Consider the following 12325-nt stretch of genomic DNA (forward strand, 5'->3'; position numbering starts at 1 on the left):
GTAAAGTATTTATTGAAAAAAATATAGTTTTAGTAAAACTAATGGTGGAAGGCTAAAAGCTCCTTGCAAACAGGAAACATGTTTTTATTCACTCTTGGGTTTCCCTGACTTTCCCAGGCAATAGAATCACTAAAGGCAGCTTCTGTTTCCTCAGGCTCCAGCAGCCTAAGCTGCCTTCAGGAAACTTGGGTCTACACTCCCTCCATCTGGTCTTTCTGCTGGAAGACACTAAGCACCTGTCCCCTGGTTGGTGTCATGACATCCCCCAGGGATTGCTGGTCTCTTGTCCCTTGAGGACATCTTCCACCATGAGCTTCTGCAGAAGCAGCGAAACGGCTACCTATCCGGGGACTGCCCAGCCTTGAACCAGCAGCGCCCCCTGGCGCCCTTTTCGTTTTAATTGTTCACACAATGCTCCACTCTCCCCACTGGTCATTTTTCCTGGGAAGGGGTCTCAAAAGATCTCCTTCAGCCGCTGGGTAGCTTAGGCTAGTTTGCTCTTAGGGTAAATTCCTTCTTCATTTGAACAGCTCCTCCTCAATTAAGGAGAAACCATTATTTCTTGATTGCCTTTTTCCTTTTTTGATACGGAGAGGCGAAGGGCTTGTGGGTGGAGGCCAACTATTAGTCCCATCTTCTTAGTGATCTCTTCCAGGAATTATTTATTTTTTATCTTTTATTTTTTTGGAGACAGAGTCGCGCTCTGTCGCTCAGGTTGGAATACAGTGGTGTGATCTCGGCTCACTGCAACCTCGACCTCCTGGGATCAAGCGATTCTCCTGTTTTAGCCTCCCGAGTAGCTGGGATTACAGGCGTGCGCCACCACGCCCAGCTAATTTTTGTCTTTTTGGTAGAGACGGCATTTCACCATGTTGCTTAGGCTGGTCTCGAACTCCTGACCTCAAGTGATCTGCTCGCCTCGGCCTTCCAAAGTCCTGGGATTACATGCCTGAGCCACTGCACCTGACCTAGGAAATCTTTGAAACTTTGTACAAATAAAATCCCAATGAGGACTTCCCGCTGTTCACACTAATACCTGAACTTGTGAGTTAGAACTAAGGTCTTTGCCGGGTGCCCTGGCTCAAGCCTGTAATCTCAGCAGTTTGGGAGGCCAGTGGATCACCTGAGGTCAGGAGTTTGAAACCAGCCTGGACAACATGGAGAAATGCCGTCCTACCTAAAATACAAAAATTAGCCTGGCATGGTGGCAGGTGCCTGTAATCCCAGCTACTCCAGAGGCTGAGGCAGGAGAATTGCTTGAACCCAGGAGGTGGAGGATGCAGTGGGCTGAGATCATTCCACTGCACTCCAGCCTGGGTGACAAAGAGTCCGTCTCAAATAATAATAATGATAATAATAAATAAAACAAATAAAAAAGAAAAAGAAAAAACAAACTCTTTAAAATTGAATTTTTATAGTCTAAGAAGGAATCTATAAAATAGGATGGGGGAGAGTTCAAATAAATGAAACTTAGAAGTCGTCCTCAAATCTAATTAAAGCCAACATTGGAGATTAGTCTTGTTAGAAAATAGAAAAACAAATTATTGAATGTATCTGCATCATTTTGTTTGTTACCACCCTGGTAGAGGTACTGAGTACCAGAATAGCCAAAACACAGTGGCAAGAGAGCCAGCAGGGAAAGTGCTGAACATTCCACCAATTGCATACTCAAGCCTAAATTCAATTGACTCTATATTCAGAAACAGACTTGTCCTAGCCATGGGTTTACCCTAGCTCAAGTTAAAAGAGCAGGAAATTATGAGACAATTATGGAAAGATACACTCCAGTAGACAATTAATAATAGTTAAACCATCTACCATAGTAGGCTAGTATGACCCTTGTCACAATATTCACTTGAGTATGAGAGAAGGCAGGTTATTTTTCTTTCTTTTTAAAACAATTTATTCTTCAGATTGTTTTGTGGCAGAATTAAAATTTCTTAAGGCCTTAAAGTAAAGGTTACTCAATGTTGGACAAATGTTTGCTCAGACTGACTGTACAATATGTTCTAATATGATTCACCGTTTCTGAAAGTGGGAAAATCTACTTCCAGTTCTTAAGTCAGGGAAATTTTGTAACTCGACCCCTCTGTGAGAGGATGTGCTTCTGGCATTGGTTGCCATTATTCTGTGAAGTTTTTTTCTCCCTTCTGTTTAAATTTCTGCTGGCTGCACTCTATTATTCCATAGACCTTTAGGTTTTCCCTCTTTGTAATTTGATGCCCTATTCAGCAGTATTCAGGAAGCTGTCTTGCTTTCGTTCAGTCCTTCTCAACTGCTGCCGCTTTCCTGAGCTGAATGTGTGGCTTGTTTCATCTTTTCACTTTTCCCCTTTCAAGGGAGCATGTATTATTTCAATATTCTTTATAAGGAAAGTATAAATTGCACATGAGTTTATTCACATATATCAAGGTAATAAAAAAGTTTAAGGTCTTTGATATTGTTTGCTTTAAAACACATACCCCCCCACACATTTTCTTCTTTTCATTCTTTAAATTTCATGTTAATTTCCATCAGTTGTACTTGAACGTCAGTTAAAGAGTCAAACAGCTCCACTAGAATTACTGCATAGAAAAGCTGGCCTCTTCGGCGCCACACCAATTCTTGGAGTCTCCCAACCACGTTCAACTCCTTTTTGCTGTAGGTTTCGGTATTTAACTTCATACCTCTAAACATAGCGTGCCATGACTACTTCATTTTCATTATTACTACTGTTATTATAGTTTCCAGCATTATCTATTGACATCCTTCTTCGGGAAATGAGGATTTATTTTTTTCCCCACTCCCATCCCCAGTACATCTGGTCACAGTTCCCCTCCATCTTTCCATCATGGTTAAGTTACAACTTTGGTTAGATCAATGTGTGATGTTACAGTATTACATCCACGTAAGACCATTCGGGATTGTTCCATTCCTTAGGCAATGTTTGCTTTCCTTCTGTCCCCCAACTTTCTGTTTCCCCTAAAGTTAATAAGCATTTTGTGTCTCCTGAAGTTAATAAATGTTTTGCTTTGTTTTTTTTTTCTCTATACTCATCATTAAGTTAACCCCCAACTTACCTCAAATTCTGGAAATGTTCTTTCAGTCCCCTCAAACACAGGGATTCATTAGTTTTAGCTTCTTTGAGTCTTTGGACCTGCTGTAATCTGTACTGGCGCACAGCTGACAGCTGATGGTCTTTATTTGCCATCATCTTCGGATATTTCCTGTGTTTCTTAACTGAGTCCTATTTATTCCCTGGTTCCCACGTTTTCTTCTTTCTTGGATTATGTTCTTGCTTTGCTGGAATGAACCCCCTCAAGTAACTTCCTGGAAAAGGGTACACAGATATAAGTTTTTGAGGTCTGACATGTCTGAAAAGGTCTTTGGTCAACTTGCACATGTAATCAATAATTTGGGTGGGTATAGAATTTTAAATTGAAAGTGATTTTTGTTCAGAATTTTGGAGGCAATATTCTCCACTGTCTTTTGGTGTGCTTATCTTTTGTATGTGACTTGTTTTTGCTTTTAAATTCTGGAAACTTTTAAGACTTTGCTACTGTCTCCACTATTCTAAAATTTCATGATTATATGCCTCTTCATAGTCCGTTTTCATTCATTGCACAGTCAGTCCATTCTCTTAAAATGAAAACATTTGTTTCTTAAATGGTTAACAGTTTTCTTCCGTTTTTCATATTTTCTCTTCCTGGAACCTCTGTTAGTTAGATGTTGGACTTCTCAGACTGGTCCTCCAATTGCCTTGTTTTTGCTATTTTCAATTTCTTTTACTTTTCCTCTACTTTTTGAAATATTTCCTTATCTTTATGTATCAATTTTCTAACGAATTATTTATATTACAGTTTTAACTTCCAAGAGCTCTACACTATTTCCTAGCTTTAAAAAAAAATCTATTTTTGTTTTATGTAGCCAACACTCCTTTTTTTTCTTAGACAGAGTCTTGCTCTGTAATCCAGGCTGGAGTACAATGGTGAGATCTTGTCTCACTGCAACCTCTATCTCCTGCGATCAAGCAATTCTCCTGACTCAGCCTCCTGAGTAGCTGAGATTACAGGAGCCCACCACCACTCCTGCCTAATTTTTTGTATTTTTAGTAGAGACAGGGTTTCGCTATGTTGGCCAGGCTGGTCTCAAACTCCTGACCTCAGGTGATCCACCCGTCTTGGCCTCCCAAAGTGCTGGGATTACAGACGTCAGCCACTGCACCCAGCAGAGCCAACACTCCTTTTACATGTTTCCAAGGATGGTTAAGATTTAAAAAGTCTTCCTCTTTCATATTAAAGGCTTTACTCAGAAATAAACTAGGCTGACTGCTTCTATTTAAGAGTAAGGCACTAAAAGCTGATGGCTAACTCTGCACATGTGGACAGACCTTTAAGAGTGAAAGATTCACTGTCAATTATTCTACTGTTTTGCTGGGGAACGTCCATCGTCAGTATTTTTAGGTCTATTTTCTGGACTATTCATGTTTTCCCGCCTAGAGGGTATTAGCCAGAACCTGTAAGTTTAAACTTAAATTAATATCTATAAAATCTTATGTTAAATTTAGTATCATATGATCTCTTCAATACTAGACTGTAATATCAAATCTAGCGTCTACGTATGTTTTCGCTTTTCCCCACTGTTCCTGGCATGGTGCTAAGGATATAGTGGATGATGAAATATATGCTTGCTGAATATGGGAATAAGAATTATTATGATCAAATTCTTTTTTTTTTTTCTTGAGACAGAGTCTTGCTCTGTTGCTCAGGCTGCAGTGCAGTGGCACTATCTTGGTTCACTGCAACCTCTGCCTTGCGGGTTCAAGTGGGAGGTTCAAGTGATTCTCCTACCTCAGCCTCTAGAGTATCTGGAATTACAAGCGCCCACTACCATGCCTGGCAGATTATGTATTTTTTGTAGAGACGGGGTTTCACCATGTTGGCCAGGCTGGTCTCGAACTCCTGGACTCAAGTAATCTGCCCATCTCAGCCTCCCAAAGTACTGGGATAACAGACGTGAGCCACCATGGCCAGCCTATTCTCTTTAAATGGTCTATTTATATATCATGCCACAATATTTTTATCTAGATTTTATAGAACATATTAATTAATATCTGATAGAGCTAGTGCTCCTTCATTGCTTGTCTCTTATGAACTTTCCTGATCTTTTTAAACAAATAAATTTGTTTAATATAAATGTTACGGCCAGGCACAGTGGTTTACGCCTGTAATTCCAGCACTTTTGGAGGCCAAAGTGGGTGATCACTTGACATCAGGAGTTTGAGTCCAGCCTGGCCAACATGGTGAAACCCCATCGCGACTAAAGATACAGAGATTGGCTGGGTGCAGTGGTGGGCGCTTGTAATCCCAGTTACTCAGGAGGCTGACGCAGGAGAATCACTTGAACCCAGGAGGCAGAGTTTGCAGCGAGCCGAGATTGTGCCACTGTACTCCAGCTTGGGTGACAGAGTGAGACCTTGTCTCAAAAAAAAAAAAAAATTTACAGTTGGCTTGTCTCATTTCCAAATTAAACATATCAGTTTATAGTTACATATAAATATTGGTTTATATTTACATTAATTTATATACAAAATTGAAATTGTTTTAAATATATGTTAACTTTGGGCAAATAGTCATCTTTATGGCAAATCTTTATTCAAGTATATAGCAGTCTTTTCATTTGCTTGAGGGCTCTTATGTACCTTTCTAGTATTTTAACATTTTTGCCCTGAAGATTTTGTGCGTTTTTACTGTTTTGCCAAGGTATTTTTATTTTTTAGTTTGAAATAATTTCAGACTTACAGAAAAGTTGCAAGAGTAATGCAGAGATCTCCCAAATTCTCCTCATTCAGCAATGATTCCCTGATTGTTAAATTTGACATTTACTTTATTCTTTTTTTTTAATTATTTTATTTATTTATTTATTTTCAGACAGAGTCTCACTCTGTCACCCAGGCTTGAGTGCAGTGGCACAATCTCGGCTCACTGCGACCTCCACCTCCTGGGTTCAAGCGGTTCTTCTGCCCCAGCCTCCCAAGCAGCTGGGGACTACAGGTGCATGCCACCACACTCTGCCAATTTTTGTATTTTTCAATAGAGACGGAGTTTCGCCATATTGATCAGGCTGGTCTCAAACTCCTGACCTCATGATCCGCCTTCATCAGCCTCCCAAAGTGCTGAGATTACAGGTGTGAGTCACCTGGCCCAGCCTACTTTATTCTTTCTACATACAATTATTTCTTATTCTGAACCATTTCAAAGTAAGTTGAAGACATAATACCTTATTACCGTTTAGCATTTCACTGAGTATTTCCTCAAAACAATGGCTCTCTCCAACATAACTGCAGTGTAACTATCAAAATCAAGAAATTTTGATGTAATGCTCCCACGTAATCCAGAGACCCCATTTAAATTCATCAGTTTTCCTAATAATGTTTGTTATTGGCCCACAATCCGATCCTGGATTATGTGTTACACTGGGTTGTCGTGTCCTTATATGTGGAACAGTTTCTCAGTCTTTCCTTGTCTTTTTTTTTCTTTTTTTTTTAAGACAGAGTTTCGCTCTTGTTACCCAGGCTGGAGTGCAATAATGCAATCCCTGCTCACTGCAACCTCCACCTCCCGGGTTCAAGCGGTTCTCCTGCTTCAGTCTCCCGAGTAGCTGGGATTATAGGTACCCGCCACCATGCCTGGCTAATTTTTGTATTTTTAGTAGAGACGGTGTTTCACCATGTTGGCCAGGCTGGTCTCGAACTCCTGACCTCAGGTGATCCACCGGCTTCAGCCTCCCAAAGTGCTGGGATTACAGCCATGAACCACCATGCCCCACCCCTTCCTTGTCTTTTATGATACTTGTCTTGATACTTCTGACATGAATAGGCCAATTTGAGCGTGTAATTGTTTCCTCTTGATTTGGTTAAGGTTATCTGTCTTTTGCAGGACTACCACAGAAGTGGTGCTACATTATTCTCAGTGCATCATATCAAGAGGCATGTAATGTTTGTCAGTTTACCCCATTAATGATATTAACTTGAATAAGATATCTATCGGTGTATCTGTCTACATTATTTGTAAGATATTGTCAGTATGACTTCCTCGTTATAAGGATAATTATTTTGTGCTTATTCACAATTAATATTAGTTGGTATTCTATTGTAAGGTACAGCTTTCCTTCCTCCGACATTTATTTATATAGTTATTTATATCATTATGGATTCCTATTTCCTTCATTATAACTATTCATTTCGAATTGATTTGCCATCATTGATCATTTTAATGCTGAAATTATCTCAGGTCAGCCAGTGGGAGATCCTTCAACCCCGCTGCTGTGTCCTCATGGCAGGTGTCTATCATTTCTGAGCATTTCCTTATTTAGAGGCACAAGATGTTCTGGGTCATGTCGTATTTCCCCTGCTCTGGAATCAGCCATTTCTCTAAGAAGTCCTGGTTTCCTCCTGTTGTGAATAATTAAAAATTCAGAAAATAAGAAATCAGAATTCAGAACTTAAGTCTGGTGTTAATCTGCTCCAGAGTGTCATTACTTTAGGCCCTGTCAAACGACAGAGCTAGGAAATACATGTATGTGCATACACTCACATGCACAAACACGTTAATGTCTGTTTCTATACCTATCCCTATCTCTCCTTTCATCTACCTCTGTTAAGAACTACATGTTTACACTGATACTTCCAAACTCAATCTGACATTTTCTACTTCATCTTCAATAGGGTTTATTCTAGACTTCCTCATTTCTGCACTTGAACTTCCTTTTCCAACACTTACAAATCCTGGCCCCATTATCTTCGATGTATTTATGTACTTGTTTAGATCTCCTATACATGACTAACGTCTCCGCCATATTAGCCAAGTATCTCGTCCTCCAGCCCTGCTACCATCAAACTGTGGTGTCTGTGGCTGTGTCAGAGAGAATATTTTATCTTTTTCAATAGCATTGTAAAAGGAACCTTCCTTTCATAAATTCTAGCTGTTTTTTGTTTACATCTTTGACCTCTGTTGATTTCTGTATGTTAATTTTATATCCTGCAAACTTACATAATTCTTTTATTGTTTGAGTTAGGTTTTTCTATTAATTGTTGTGTGCCTTTTCCAGGTATACTTCCTGAAATTAGAATCTGCAAACAGAATTGGTTTTGCTTCTCCCTTTACAGTTTTAGACCTCAAGTTTAATTTTCTTTTTAAATATCACTGATCAATAAAATGTTAAATCATAGTAACAGTAGTGGGCATTCTTACATTATTCATGACTTTAGTGGAATGATTTCCTGTTAAATGGTAGCTATTGGGCTGAAATATGTGGTGTTCTATACATTTTAAAGTTTTTATTTTGAAATAATTTTAGACATAGAAGAATTGCAAAGACAGTACACAGAATTCTTGTATAATATATCCTTTATTCAGTTTCCCTATGTTATATAACCATGATATTAATGCATTTATAAAAAATAAGAAATATAAGAAATTAACATTAGTTAGGTATTTTTCTTTAAAAAGTGGGTTAGGTAAATATCCATTTCTCCTGCTTTTGAGTCTCTTTTTAAAAACCTGGAATGAATATTTAATTTGTCGAATGTATTCTCAGCATATGTTCTTACTCTTTTGACCTGCTAATATGATGAATTCAGTTAACAGATTTTCTAATATGAAACTATTCTTGCATCCGGGAAGAAATCCACTTGATTAAAAATAACATGCATATGATTATAAAAATTAACTCTTAAATTCTGTGTGCTAATATTTGCTTAGAACACTGATAGTTTTTTTACACTGATATTTTTATTTATTTATTTTGCATTTTTAGGTTTTGGGATACATGTGAAGAATATGCAAGATTGTTGCATAGGTACACACATGGCAGTGTGATTTGCTGCCCTCCTCCCCTTCACCTATATCTGGCATTTCTCCCCATGCTATCTCTCCCCAACTCCCCACCCCCCATTGTCCCTCCCCTATTTCCCCCCAACAGACCCCAGTGTGTGATGCTTCCCTCCCTGTGTCCATGTGTTCTCATTGTTCAACACCTGCCTATGAGTGAGAACATGCAGTGTTTGACTTTCTATTCTTGTGTCAGTTTGCTGAGAATGATGGTTTCCAGGTTCATCCATGTCCCTACAAAGGACGCAAACTCATCATTTTTGATGGCTGCATAATATTCCATGGTGTATATGTGCCACATTTTCCCTGTCCAGTCTATCATCGATGGGCATTTGGGTTGGTTCCAGGTCTTTGCTATTGTAAACAGTGCTGCAATGAACATTCGTGTGCATGTGTCCTTATAGTAGAACGATTTATAATCCTTTGGATATATACCCAGTAATGGGATTGCTGGGTCAAATGGAATTCTATTTCTAGGTCCTTGAGGAATCGCCACACTGTCTTCCACAATGGTTGAACTAATTTACACTCCCACCAACAGTGTAAAGTGTTCCTATTTCTCCACATCCTCTCCAGCATCTGTTGTCTCCAGATTTTTTAATGATCGCCGTTCTAACTGGTGTGAGATGGTATCTCAATGTAGTTTTGATTTGCATTTCTCTAATGACCAGTGATGATGAGCATTTTTTCATATGCTTGTTGGCCTCATGTATGTCTTCTTTTGTAAAGTATCTGTTCATATCCTTCACCCACTTTTGAATGGGCTTGTTTGTTTTTTTCTTGTAAATCTGTTTTAGTTCTTTGTAAATTCTGGATATCAGCCCTTTGTCAGATGGGTAGACTGCAAAAATTTTTTTCCCATTCTGTTGGTTGCCGATTCACTCTAACGACTGTTTCTTTTGCCGTGCAGAAGCTGTGGAGTTTGATTAGGTCCCATTTGTCTATTTTGGCTTTTGTCGTAATGCTTTCGGTGTTTTGGTCATGAAGTCCTTGCCTACGCCTATGTCCTGAATGGTTTTGCCTAGATTTTCTTTTAGGGCTTTTATGGTGTTAGGTCTTATGTTTAAGTCTTTAATCCATCTGGAGTTAATTTTAGTGTAAGGTGTCAGGAAGGGGTCCAGTTTCTGCTTTCTGCACATGGCTAGCCAGTTTTCCCAACACCATTTATTAAACAGGGAATTTACACTGATATTTTTAAACAAGATTGATCTGTCATTTCTTTTTTAAAAGCAATCTTTATTGGGTTTTGGTGTAAAGGTTTTTTGTTTTGTTTTGTTTTGTTTTTTTGAGACAGAGTTTTGTTCTTGTTGCCCAGGCTGGAGTGCAATGGTGTGATCTCAGCTCATTGCAACCTCAGCCTCCCAGGTTCAAGCGGTTCTCCTGCCTCAGCCTCCCAAGTAGCTGGGATTATAAGCATGTGCCACGAGGCCCAGTAATTTTGTATTTTCAGTATAGCCAGTGTTTCTCCATGTTGATCAGGTTGGTCTTGAACTCCTGACCGCAGGTGATCTACCCCCCTCGGCCTCCCAAAATGCTGGGATTACAGGCATGAACCACTGCACCTGGCTGTAAATATTATTCTTTAAAAAAATTTAAAAGTTTTCCTTCAGTGCTCTGGAATAATTTAAGTAGCAAAGATCACCTGGTCTCTAAGGTTTGGTGGAAGTCAGTGGGACTTTGGTCTAATGTTTTTTGGGGTGGGGAAGAGTAGGCATTGGATGGCCCTCTCTATTTCTTCTATAGAAACTGGTCTATTTAGACTTTCTGTCTGCATTTCTAACTGGGGTCAGTTTGGAGAAACTATTGTTTCTTCGAAAAATATCCCTTCTTTTAGGTGTTCAAATTTATTTATATAGTTATGCAAAGTTTCCGCCTAAAATTAAAATTTTCTGTTTTGATCATTATTCTCTTTATTTCTGATTTTGGGTATATGTGATTTTATTTTATTTATTTATTTTTATTTTTATTTTTATTTTTTTTGAGACGGAGTTTCGCTCTTATTACCCAGGCTGGAGTGCAATGGCGCGATCTCGGCTCACCGCAACCTCCGCCTCCTGGGTTCAGGCAATTCTCCTGCCTCAGCTTCCTGAGTAGCTGGGATTACAGGCACGTGCCACCATGCCCAGCTAATTTTTTGTATTTTTAGTGGAGACGGGGTTTCACCATGTTGACCAGGATGGTCTCGATCTCTTGACCTCGTGATCCACCCGCCTCGGCCTCCCAAAGTGCTGGGAGTGATTTTATTTTTTAAATTAGCTAGTGGTTTGTTTTTATTCAACAAACTTTTATGTATTCATTTACATTTTCTACTTCTTTTAGCTCACGATGTCTGCTTTAATTCCTGTTTTTTAATTTCCCCCAGTTTACGTTTTTATTCTTTTCCTAACTTCAAATTGCATGCACAGTCCATTTTTGTTTCTTTTTTAGTCATATTACTACTTGAGATGACAAATTTTCTTCTACTTATTTTTATCCCATAGGTTCTAATTTTGATTAGCATTTTTTGAAACATAGTTGCTTGTTTTAAAATTTTCAGATAAATGGAGCTTTATATTTTCTAATTTTGTTAAAATTTCAAATTTCTCTCTTAGTTTTAGGTTTTGGATATTTGCTGTATTTTTGTTCTATTATTTGTCTGTATATGATTTTCTTAATCCTAGACAATATCTATTCACCACTTCTATGAGCAGTTATAGCCTTGACAGCTTACATCCCCTCCCCTATCCCCCACCGTAACTCAAGTCCATACCATTATCCTTCCTAATACGTATCTTTGCACTCTTAAGTGTGCCTTAACCTCTGACTTGATGTGTCCCTTTTAAAGAGCATACTTTGCTCAGGGAGCAGTCATGTGCCTGTTCTGCCTCCCATCAGGGTGGTTTTCCAACAACTCAGACTTCTTTCATCTGCTTGTTTCCTTCCAACATGGCATTTCTGTGGGTTTCTTCAGGCAGCCACAACCTTCTTTCTTTCCAAAGCAAACCGGGCTCAGGAGGCTTCTGTGCCTGTCCAGTATTCCCTGCCCTACCCCCAGGGTGACCCCTTCCTGGCCAGCAGTTGAGTTTTGCTGTCACTTTCTGAGCTCTGCGTGGTTGGATCCTCCGTTAACACCTGCTCTTCCTTTTCTTCCAACTCCTCTAACCTCAGCACTGTTTGATCTCAGTCCTGTTCTCAGATTTCTTCCCCAACATTTGCACTTCCCAGTGGGCTCCTGTTCTCCAGGGCACCTAATTTTGCAGGTCTCCCTGGGATCTATCACTGCTTGGTCTGTTGGTCCCCAACACCCTGCCCTGACCCAGCCATCCCTGACCCTTTCTGCTCTCTTTCCTTAAGGCTCCATTCAGTCTTCAGTCATCACATTTTGGAGTTTCTTTTTTCTCTCTCTCCTGGTTTCACTGATTATGGAGCCTACAGTGTTTATTTCCCCTTCTTCACCTTGTCATTTCATGTGGTCT

The sequence above is a fragment of the Aotus nancymaae genome, unplaced genomic scaffold (assembly GCF_030222135.1).
Source record: "Aotus nancymaae isolate 86718 unplaced genomic scaffold, 86718_ANA_hifiasm-v0.15.2.pri h1tg000036l, whole genome shotgun sequence".
Classification (NCBI taxonomy): Eukaryota; Metazoa; Chordata; class Mammalia; order Primates; family Aotidae; genus Aotus; species Aotus nancymaae.